The following is a 12,019-nucleotide window of genomic DNA, read 5'->3' as shown; positions in this document are numbered from 1 at the left end:
AAGAAATCACATGAACCTCCTTGCAGGCTTGTGGACAAACTACGCCTTGGTTACAGAAAGCCCTTATATCAGCACAAGCCCAGTGCTGTGTGACTCAGCCCTGCCTTAGAAGAAATATAGAGAGGAACTAAATATAGCTTCTAATCCTTAGATAACTCTTCTCCCCTTGGTTGGTGGAGTATGGCTCCAGTCTTTCAGTGAGCAGTCTTCTGAATTTAATGGCTAAATCATAGAATTGTACAGTTGGAAGGGACCGTGAGGATCATCTCGTCATCATCCGACAACACAGGAATCCTGCCTATAGCTGTCCCTAGGTGGGCTCGAACCAACAGCCTCCTAGTTATTAACAGCCAGATGCACTGACTCACTGTGCCATATGTCTACAGACACAATTGCAGGGATAATTTCTATAAGAAAAAGGGGTAAAGGTAAAGGCAAAGGGACCCCTGACCATTAGGTCCAGTTGTGGCCGACTGGGGTTGCGGCGCTCATCTCGCTTTATTGGCCGAGGGAGCCGGTGTTCAGCTTCCGGGTCATGTGGCCAGCATGCTAAGCCGCTTCTGGCGAACCAGAGCAGCGCACGGAAATGCCGTTTACCTTCCCACCAGAATGGTACCTATTTATCTACTTGCACTTTGACATGCTTTCAAACTGCTAGGTTGGCAGGAGCAGGGACCAAGCAACGGGAGCTCACCCCGTCGCGGGGATTTGAACCACCAACCTTCTGATTGGCAAGTCCTAGGCTCTGTGGTTTAACCCACAGCACCACCTGTGTCCCTGAAAGGAAGAAAGAAAAAGAGGTGCTGGGGCTTTAATCTGCCTAGGAAACCTTGCCCTCCACCCCCAGATATTCAGAGGCTATTGGTGAGAACGGTGCCGTGTATTTTACCGATACTGTATTGTGGTGAAGTGGTGGAGGAATTCGCTATACAGAATTTGGCTTGCAGGCAGAGGACAAGCCCAAGGAAGGAGGAGTGAGCCTCACGGAAATCAACCTATTTCAGGGCCCCCTCTCCTACGTTACCTTGGCACAGGGCTGCATGTTAAAGCTCTGTGTCCAAGCGGGTTTTTTGTTTTCTTCCCCTAATGCTTTCCGTGGGAAACCCCACATTTTACCACTGAACTGGAGTAAATAGCAATGGACTGCAAGTTACCCTGCGAGACTGAGGAACTGCATCATATGGCAAGCAGGAGATCAATGTGAAGGTGGAGCTGCTCCTGGGCTTGTTTTGATTTTCCTTCTGCATTGCATCCCCCACTTTGTATTAAATGGTGAGCCTGTGGGCAGGGGGTGGCAGGGACTGTCTTGTCTTTTTTTTATCATTAAGCACTTTATTGAATAGTCACCATACTTTTAGGTTGAATACTGTATACAGGTTCTTTGGAACGGTTCTATCAATAACATAGCAGTTCTTTGGAGAAAGCAACTGCCTTGTGAGGCTCTGCATCCCGAACCAGCTAACTCTCCTGATTCTGTGTCCCACTAACCACACAGGGGAAGGAGTCTATCATCATGCTTTCTCATACACTCTGGTGCAGATAACGTTGTTCATTTCACACTCCACAACCAGCTTTCCATCTTCTATTTTTCTTTTTATTGTGGTCTCTTTGCCATCCCATTTCTGCAACTGACTGAGCGACCCATTGTCTAATGTCACAACACTCTTTACTTTCCTGTCATCTGCTGTGGTCTCATCAAACTGTTCCCCCAGTTTGAAGGAAATCTCAGTGTTCTTTAAACTGCTCTTTGTTTTGATGGTTATAACATCTCTGTAGCAACTGATGATCACATTGGGCTTGGCAACACCAGCCACCTTCTTGGTGGCAAAGCCCACACCAAGTTCTTTCATATAGTCATCAAATTTTTCAGTGGAAACAAGCTTCCAAGTTCCCAAAAATTGTTTGCACATGGTGTAGGATTAACTAAGTCTCCTGAGGAACTTCTTACAAGTTTAACTAAGCACCACAAGGAGCACAGCATCTGACTGTCTTGTCTTTTAATGTCTGTGCAGCACTTAGAAACTGTTAGCTGCTTCCTAAGTGTTAAAAAGCCACATGTCTACCGAGACAGTATCTAGTGCAGCTCACAGAAAGCAACAGAGGCAGCTGTCCCCAGCGAGGAAAAGTTTCATCCTATTGATTATTGCCTATTAACATTTTTGTTAAAACGTTAGCCTCTGTGGATGCATTAAAAAAAAAAGCATCTCTTATCTCTTTCCTTTTCCCTCTCTCTCTTCCCAAGACATTCACACAGAGACATTACTTTCCTCTCTCTCTCTTAAAACATTCTCCCCCAAAGACCCAGCGTTCCCTGGCCTCATGCTCTCTCATAGCATCGTTTTCCTCAAAGGCTACAGAGAGCAATTCTTAAATGGGCTAAATGTCCTCGTCTCTTCACTGCTTTTCACAAAGCTGGCGTCATTCATCCTCTCTGTTGTGCTGCCTCACTGCTGCGGCTGACCATGCTCACGAGAAACTGCTCTGTGGGAATAGCCCACCTCCTGCCACACTGTTTTTGTGGAAAACCCCTTTGAGGCACGTAGGCTTGTGTACTTTCCCTTGCTGGTGAGGCTGGAGGCTGAGACTGTGGTGTAACCGATAAGAGAATATGAACTAGGAAAACCCAAAAGTCATCTTATGCATGAATTTACTGTGTGACCTTTAGGCAAAAGGTTTATCTATAGTAACAGTGCTCTTTTTCTAGAAGAAGAGGTGCCAGAACTCACCATGAATGCCTCCCTTATTCTCTAATAATGGCAATTGTGCCCACCAGAGATGGCCGGAACTGAGTTCCAGCTGAAGAAAAAAGCCCTGTATTATTATTATTATTATTATTGCTTGTTTGCTCACCATCCCAACCATGGGTGGAAATTCGTGTGTGTGTGTGTGTGTGTGTGTGTGTGTGTAACACAAACATCAAACAGAATACTATATATATATATATATATATATATATATATATATATATCCCCTTTGACTTCCCTCCCCCCTTTTTGTAGATCCTTATGTTATGATTTCTCCCTAGCATCTCCTTTATAATTCCAATTTTTAATAAATTCTTAACTATTCCTCAGTTCAAATGTTAAACTACAAGTTTTAAATCAATCCTGCTAATGAATTTAATTGTTTACAAAAAAATTCAAACAAATTATATACTTTCCCCATTCTTTATAAAAAAATTCTTCTTCCTGGTTTCTAATTATTCCCGTATGTTTTGCCATTTCAGGATAGTCCATTAATTTTGTCTGCCATTCTTCCTTGGTCGTATTATTATTATTATTATTATTATTATACCCCACCTACTTGGCTGGGTTGCCCCAACCAATCTGGGTAGCCTCCAACACATACAAAAACATAATAAAAAATCAAGTATGAAAAACTTCCCAATACAGGGCTGTCTTTAGATGTCTTCTAAAAGTTGTATAGTTATTTATCTCCTTAACATCAGACGGGAGGGCGTTCCACAGGGTGGGAACCACTACCATGAAGGCCCTCTGCGTAATTCCCTGTAACTTCCCTTCCTGCAGTAAGGGTTCTCAGAGCTGGATGGCTCAGTGTTTGTAGAGCTTCTTCTTCTTTGGCGATCACTCGTAGCCGAGTAAGATTGTCTTCCATAAACACGGTTTTAACAGTGAGTCCGTAAGTGACTGTGGAGGCCAATTCTGGATCCACGCGTCCTTCCACCATGGGGACATTGATTTCCGGGTGGGAGTTGATCACGGTGTGGATTTGCCAAGCGTGCCTTCCTCTTAGCATATTTCTCCCTTGCATCCTGAGTTCAAGTGTCTTCAAAGCCCATGACACCTTTGGTAAAGGCTGCTCTCCAATTGGAGCACTTGCAGGCCAGTGTTTCCCAGTTGTCAGTGTTTATACTACATTTTTTAAGATTTGCCTTGAGACAGTCGTTAAACCTCTTTTGTTGACCACCAGCATTCCGCTTTACATTTTTAAGTTCGGAATAGAGCAGTTGCTTTGGAAGACGATCATCAGGCATCCACACAACATGACCATTCCAACGAAGTTGATGTTGAAGAATCATTGCTTCAACACTGGTGATCTTAGCTTCTTCCAGTACACTGATATTAGTTCGCCTGTCTTCCCAAGTGATGTGTAAAATTTATCAGAGACACCGTTGATGGAATTTTTGGAGGAGTTGGAGATGGCGTTTATAAGTGGTCCATGTTTCACAAGCATATAGTAAGGCTGGCAGTACAATAGCTTTTTAAACAAGCATTTTTGTTTCCCTGCGGATGTCCCGGTCCTCAAACACTCTTCACTTCAACTGGAAGAAAGCTGCACTCGCAGAGCTCAGGCAATGCTGGATTTCAGCATCAATGTTGGCCCTTGTGGAAAGATAACTGCCTAGGTAGGAGAAGTGATTGACATTTTCCAACGTTACGCCACTGAGTTGGATTTGTGGTGCAGCAGAGGGGTGTACTTGTTGGTGTAGCACTTTGGTTTTTTGGATGCTGGAAGAGCATGAGGCTCTTAATCTCAGAGCAATGGTTTCAAGCCCACGTTGAGCAAAAGATTCCTACATTGCAGGGGGCTAGATGACACTTGGAGATCTCTTCCAACTCTACAGTTCTGTGATTCTATTACTCTAAGGGCTGCAATGTTCAGAGTGGGGTGCTAACCGTTCCCTGTATTGTGTTCCTCATATGCATTGTTATCCTGTCATTCCCTCAGCTGCTATTAACTCAAAATGGTAACAACATACAGGTACACAGTATGTATGGCATTTTAAAAAGGCACCTCTGCTATTTCTGCAAAATAGGCACATTATTCTACTAGGGGCTAGTACCAGAAAAAGGGGGTTGTCTCTAGCAAAGAGATGGAGTACAGTGGTACCTCGGGTTACAGGCTCTTCAGGTTACAGACGCTTCAGGTTACAGAATCCACTAACCCAGAAATAGTACTTTGGGTTAAGAACTTTGCTTGAGGATGAGAACAGAAATCATGCGGCGGCAGCAGGAGGCCCCATTAGCTAAAGTGGTGCTTCAGGTTAACAACGGTTTCAGGTTAAGAACGGACCTCCTGAACGAATTAAGTTATTTTCTTCAAAAAATTTTTTATTGATTTTCTAAAAATTTTAAACAAACAAACAAACAAACATTTTAATTGTACTTAATTCAATCTTAGTAACATTATTAAGTGACTTCCCCAAATCTCCCTGGCTGAATTTCAGTGTATATCATTGTAACAGTTTTCCAAAACCAATTTTCTCATAAAATTAACTTAATCACTTAACGTCTATCTTTCTTTTCATTTTAGCTTTAAACATGTTATTCTCAAACATTACGTAATTAGATCCTAAGCCTATCTGGTGTTTGCAAATTTTTCCAATTAAATTATCTTAACATATTTAACTAAATAGTCTTTGAATTTCATCCATTCCTCCTGGTAGTCCTCCTCCTTCTGGTCACGGACTCTTCCAGTCAGGTCAGCTAGCTCCGAAAATCCATCATCTTCATCTGCCATTCCTCCACTGTTGGGAATTCTTGTGTTTTCCAATTCTTAGCTAACAAAATTCTAGCTGCAGTTGTGGCATACAAAAACAGTTTAACATTTTGCTTGGGCAATTCCAAACCTGTTATTCCAAGAAGAAAAGCCTCTGGTTTCTTAATAAATGTATATTTCAACATTTTTTTCAATTCATTATAAATCTTCTCCCAGAAGTCTTTCACCTTGGGGCAGGTCCACCACATATGATTTTTTCAATAGGGACGCAGGTGGCGCTGTGGGTTAAAGCCTCAGCGCCTAGGACTTGCCGATCGAAAGGTCGGTGGTTCGAATCCCTGCGGCGGGGTGCGCTCCCGCTGCTCGGTCCCAGCGCCTGCCAACCTAGCAGTTCGAAAGCACCTCCGGGTGCAAGTAGATAAATAGGGACCGCTTACCAGCGGGAAGGTAAACGGCATTTCCGTGTGCGGCTCTGGCTCGCCAGAGCAGCGATGTCACGCTGGCCACGTGACCCGGAAGTGTCTCCGGACAGCGCTGGCCCCTGGCCTCTTAAGTGAGATGGGCGCACAACCCTAGAGTCTGTCAAGACTGGCCCGTACGGGCAGGGGTACCTTTACCTTTACCTTACCTTCTTTTTCTTTACATTTCCAACATAGGTTATCACTATTATGATATATCTTTGCCAATTTTACAGGGATTAAGTACCATCAATACATCATTTTCATAATATTTTCCTTTAACACCGTACATGCAGTGAACTTGACCCCTTTCCTCCATAACCTCTCCTAATCTTCAAACATTATATCGTGTCCCACATCTCTTGCCCAGTCTATCATCACAGATTTAACTTGTTCATCCTTTGTATGCCATTCCAGCAATAAATTATACATTTTACAGAATGAATTAAGTTCTTAACCCGAGGTACCACTGTATATGTGATCTGTTGGGCATAAATTCAATACAAAGTCAATAACAGTGATGCATAGACAAAGGTCGGTTGCTCAATAGTACGAGTCTATACATGTCTGCTTGGAAGAAAGTCCCTACAAACTGAGCAAAACGTACTCCCAGGCAACTCTGTAAAGGATTGTATTATAAACTGCACTGAAATAAACAAGATATAAGAGGTCTTAACTGCATGCAGGGCTGTAGCCCATATAGGCACTGAGCCTTTTAAATGGCTATACATCCCCATGGGCTGTTTGTTTTGTGTTCCAGTCTGAAGTTCTCAGAAGTTCTCAGAACAAATGCACTTTTTATGTGCTGATTTCCTTAAAATAAAGCTCTCAGTGTACATCACAGACTGATACCATGGGCAAGACATGTCAGGGCAGAATTATTGCTTCTCTTACATAGCAGGTTTTAAATGTTTTAAGAGTGCAGCTTTACTTGGGCGATAAACTTTTATAATGAGTCTGGAGCGCACCTTACAAAAAAAAGTAGTGGCTTTATTTTTAATCTCTCTGCCTGTTTATTAGAAATGTGTTTTGGTTTATCAGAGCAGTGCAGGAGGGAGAGCAAGGAACCATTCCACCTTAAGAATCATAAAATGGTCTCATGTGCAGTCAAGAGTCTATAAATGTTAAGTATACTTAATTTACAAACTGAAAACATAATGCACATCAGAGCTTTCCTGATCAGTGCTCATGGCAGGAGGCTCCGTCATACTTTCATAAATCCATTTCTTACTTTGTCTCTAATGGCAGGCATTTATGATTTCCCCTGCGTGGTGCTTAGCCAGGTTTTCTTAAATAAGGGAGCAGGGGAAATGGCTCTATATTTTAATTTTCTCTCTTCAAAATGGAGTGTGGGTGTGTGCAGAAGTCACACTATTAAGAGGACCACTTTCTAACAGCAAATAATTTATAAATCTGTATTGGAATGAAATGGGATACCAGTCCAGAACAATTAATTAATTACAAGAAGACAAAATCTCAGGGCAGCTGTTCAGTGAACCACAGAAATGGCCATCAAAATAAGAAGGGCGATTCATTCTTTCTCCCATCACAGTAATTTACAATGAAGGTAGATGACTTGCTCTTTTATCCATACTGCCAGGTGTGCAGTGTTGAATGGCCAGTTACATCTACTGGAAAGGGAAAGATACGATTATTAAAAAGCAGATTCATTATTAGGGTCAGCCTTAGGGCTTGCTGAGCTGTAAGAAGGCACCAAGCTGATGCCTGATAGCTCAGTGTTTGTTTTGGCACACTGCCGTGAACCAGGGCAGACAGAAAGACAGAAAAAAGCAGAAAGCAGTAAATGAATTTAATCTTTTTTTCAAAGTTCTACAGGTCGGATACTAATTTACAAATATGAACCTCTGTCAATTAATCTGAAAGTTTTATTAAAATAAGTGTTCTGGGTTTGATAAGAACCCCACAGCCCTCTAATCCTTATATCAAGGCAGGCTGGGGAATTTGTTGTTGTTTAGTCGTTTAGTCGTGTCCGACCCTTCATGACCCCATGGACCAGAGCACACCAGGCACTCCTGTCCTCCACTGCCTCCCACAGTTTGGTCAGACTCATGCTGGTAGCTTCGAGAACACCATCCAACCATCTCATCCTCTGTCGTCCCCTTCCCCTTGTGCCCTCCATCTTTCCCAACATCAGGGTCTTTTCCAGGGAGTCTTCTCTTCTCATGAGGTGGCCAAAGTATTGGAGCCTCAGCTTCACGATCTGTCCTTCCAGTGAGCACCCAGGGCTGATTTCCTTAAGAATGGATAGGTTTGATCTTCTTGCAGTCCATGGGACTCTCAAGAGTCTCCTCCAGCACCATAATTCAAAAGCATCAATTCTTCCGCGATCAGCCTTCTTTATGCGTCCAGCTCTCACTTCCATATATCACCACTGGGAAAACCATAGCTTTAACTATACGGACCTTTGTCGGCAAGGGGATGTCTCTGCTTTTTAAGAGGCTGGGGGATAGACTTCTTATTAATATTCCTATTCATTTATTATTGCATTTATATCCCACCTTTCCTACAAGGAACTCAAGGTGGCATTCATAGTTCTCTTCCCCATGTTATCCTCACAACAATCCTCTGAGCAGGGCTGGCCCAGGACGTTTTGTCGCTTGAGGCAAAATAGAAAATGCGTCGTCATCCCTGCTCCCTTATGCTGCAACCACCATCTGACGTGACTGGAAGTGGCCTAGAGATGCCCCAGACAAAAGGGGAGAAAAAGGGCCAGAGAGGAGCAGGTGGAGGTGTCTGTGGCGGAGGTGGAGGTGGAGGGGGGATAGAGGACAAGGGCAGGAGGCAGCAGGTGGCAAATTCCTTGGGGGCCCAGCCTGCTGCCTAAGGTGACTGCCTCACCAAGTTTCATGGGGGACTTGAAATCTTGTCTCCCAAGTCTTCCACCTTCTGCCTTACACCTTGCAGATCAAGTTCTACCACTGACTGGAATGCACCGTCAGACGCAGAATTTAAGAGGCTTGTGCTTTTCTGGAAATGTCGAAACAACGGCGGGGTGAGGGAGTTGTGTGTTAAACTGATCGGATAGACTTTAAATTTCCACAGATAACTTTTTATACTTGGTTGCAATCAATGCACAGAGCTTAAGACTATATTTCTAATTGCAGGAGAAGGGATAAGACATTTTCTGGTTTTTTACTTTTGATATATGCATTTTTTCTTCAATGGACTTAACTCCCAGGTACGTGTGCATAGCACAGCGTGCGAGTAATTTTTGGCCCTCAACCACAACTCCTATTATCCATTGCCATCTGCCATGCTTGCTGGAGCTGATGGGAACTGTAGTTGTTTTTGTTTTTATTAGGTGTTTTATGGTTTTATATCTTGATTTTATTCTGTGAACCGCCCTGAGACCCCCGTGTATCGGGCGGAATATAAATTCAATTAACAACAACGACAACATTATCAAGGGGGCTAAATGTTTCCCACCCTTCGCATATAGGATAGCAGACTATATTATCTCTAGAGGTACACACGGTTGACGAATAAAATACTGCTGGGGAGAAAGATACAACGGCAGTGCTTAATGGCCTACTATTTTTGCGCAAGGGAGGAAGATGAAGACCTATCTCATCCAAGGATCGCTAGCCACCACTGCTAGCTGGAGTGCCATTCAGAAAAAAACTCCCAAGGAAAGGAAATAAGAGTCTGGTTCCCAGATCAATTATTCACCACCAGCAGTACTATCCTGTAGCCTACTTACAATCCCACCAGTATAATGTGAGACAAGTACTTGCAGAAGACGCAGTAGCAATTTCTGCAAGCAGGGATATCTCACAGAAGTTGCTGCCATGTATTCTGTAAATTTCACCAATATTACACAGCTCAGATGAGGCCTACATGTCAGCAGGAGCCATCCTCAGGCAGCTGCCAGGGCCCAGTACACCAGCCTCTTAACCTTGTTTGATGTAACAGGAGTAATTATTTTAAAAACCACTTAGGGATCCAAGTAAATCATTTTTTTAATAATCTCAGAAGGCTATGGTGAGACTACAGAAAATTAAAATTAACCACTGTTTTAGATATGGAAAATCTTTAGGGCATACTTGGTACAGTTATTGTACTGAATGGAGACAAGTACAATAATTTAAAATGAAGATACTTTCCAGCCTTCTGAGATAGCGTTTATATCATTCTTAACATCTAGATTCAGGATGCAGTTAGGAAATTGTTATGAGAATTGTGCTTATTCCATCGTCGATAATATTTTGGACAAAATGGCCACACATTTTCAAAGCCAGGGAAAAGGGGGTGGTGATGACTGGAACAATTTATCAGAAAATATATTAGAAAAATCAATAGGAAGGCCATCTGCTCCTGGTACCTTTCCACCTCTCAATTACCTAATTGCTCCCGATACAATACTTTTGAGAGCTCAATCAAGGCATCCAGCCAGCTGCTTAAGTGGTTGGGAAACTGAGGACAAATTAATCTGTTCTAGCTCATTTTAAAAGCATTTGCTGCAGCCCATTTTATTGCACCCCTTCTTAGCCTCTATTGCAAAAAGCAGCTCTCTTGTTAGGCTAAATGTAATAGGCAGACCTGGCTTCATATGTTGGCTAATTTCTGGTAGAAACTGAGTGCCTGTTTGTTAGATTCTTGCAAATTATGCTAGACAAGGTGGACCTTGGCCTGATTCAATAAAGCAGTTATTAAGCGAGAATGAGACGTAGGAAGTTACCTTAATAATTCAGATCATTGGTCCATCTAGCATGGAGTCCAGCATATGAAGGACCACATGTTCCCCATTCTTGGTGTATATAGACTGGTCTTTGCAGTTGCACAAATATTCTAATTGCAGAAATTTTAGTATATGTACTGAGTAGAATTCTAAGCATATGTACTCAGGAGTGAGTAGAGAAGGGCTATAGCTCAGTGGTAAAGCACCTGCTTTGCATGCAAAAGGTCCTAACTTCTATCCTTGACTTATCCAGGTAGGACTGGAAATGTCTGCTGCTTGAAACCCTAAAGTCCCACTTCTAGTCTGTGAAAACAATACTATGCTAGATAGACGAATGGTCTGACTATAATGGGCTTTTCTATGTTCCTAGTAAGCGACCTAACGATTGCAGCTTTGTTTGCTGTGATCCTTAGATGTCGGAACACAGAAAATTGTGTTCTGTTTCTTTGAAGAAGTCTTGAGGCAAGTGTATAAGCTTATAGGCAGCTTTTCAATCAGATGAACTGTTGGTACCGACTCAGTATAAATTAACTGTGTTCCTAAGTGGTTCTGAAATGCTTTAACGAAAGCAAAACAAAATCTCATATGGCTTAGGACCAGTGTGCCTCAAGGACTTGTAACCACATAAATTGATCTGGTCCTCAGGGTAGTTTTTTTGCATGCCACTACTATCCAAGGTAAGACAAGTGCTGACATGCGATACAGGGCCTTTTCAATAGTGGCCTCCTGTCTTTGAAATTTCATCACTGGACAAGCTTGCCTAATAGAAACTCTCTGATCTCAGTGCCAGATTAAAGAGGATGGTAAATATTATTATTATTATACCTCACCCATTATTATTTATACCCCAGCCACTCTGGGCGGCTCCCAACAGAATATTAAAAACACATTAAAACATCAAACATTAAAAACTTCCCTAAACAGGGCTGTCTTCAGATATCTGATGATGATGATGATTTTGCCCAGGACTCTCAGAAGTTCTGTTACTGTTTTAGCTTTTAACTGCTGCTCATGTTCTGTAATGGTCCATTGCTTAACATGTCAGTTAATCTGGGAGCACTTTCAGGAATATGCATATAAGACACCTGCGAATATTATTTTCATGTACGAACTGTATTTACATCCCACCAAGGAGTGAAGCCAATGAACAACCTCCCCTGCGCAACTTTATTTTCACAACAACCCTGCAAGGCAGGCTAGGCTGGGCTGAGAGAGCAGCTGGCCCAAAGTCACCCAAGTACTCTTCCCGGGGCCTGGAAGCAGGGTCTCTCCCCAGCCTTAGCCTGAGAACTCTATAACGTCAGGACACCAGGCTGCCGGCCTATTAAACGTGTCCTGCCGTCCGAATGACGTATTTTCAAAGGACGCGGGAGGCCGCGCTAGGCCCAAAAGGCCTGCCCTG

General features: G+C 42.8%; 1 pseudogene across 1 annotated transcript; it reads right to left on the bottom strand.

The window, feature by feature from the left end:
- Nucleotides 1–1,290: 1,290 nt before the first annotated feature.
- Nucleotides 1,291–2,101, bottom strand: LOC307214579 (fatty acid-binding protein, adipocyte pseudogene; annotated as a pseudogene). The gene has a single exon. The product of its transcript is annotated as a fatty acid-binding protein, adipocyte pseudogene (transcript).
- Nucleotides 2,102–12,019: the final 9,918 nt, after the last annotated feature.

This window comes from Podarcis cretensis, assembly GCF_951804945.1.
Source record: "Podarcis cretensis genome assembly, chromosome: 4".
NCBI classification, from domain to species: Eukaryota; Metazoa; Chordata; class Lepidosauria; order Squamata; family Lacertidae; genus Podarcis; species Podarcis cretensis.
The sequence above is the reverse complement of the archived record's forward strand: the minus strand, read 5'-3'. Positions and strand labels throughout refer to the sequence as shown.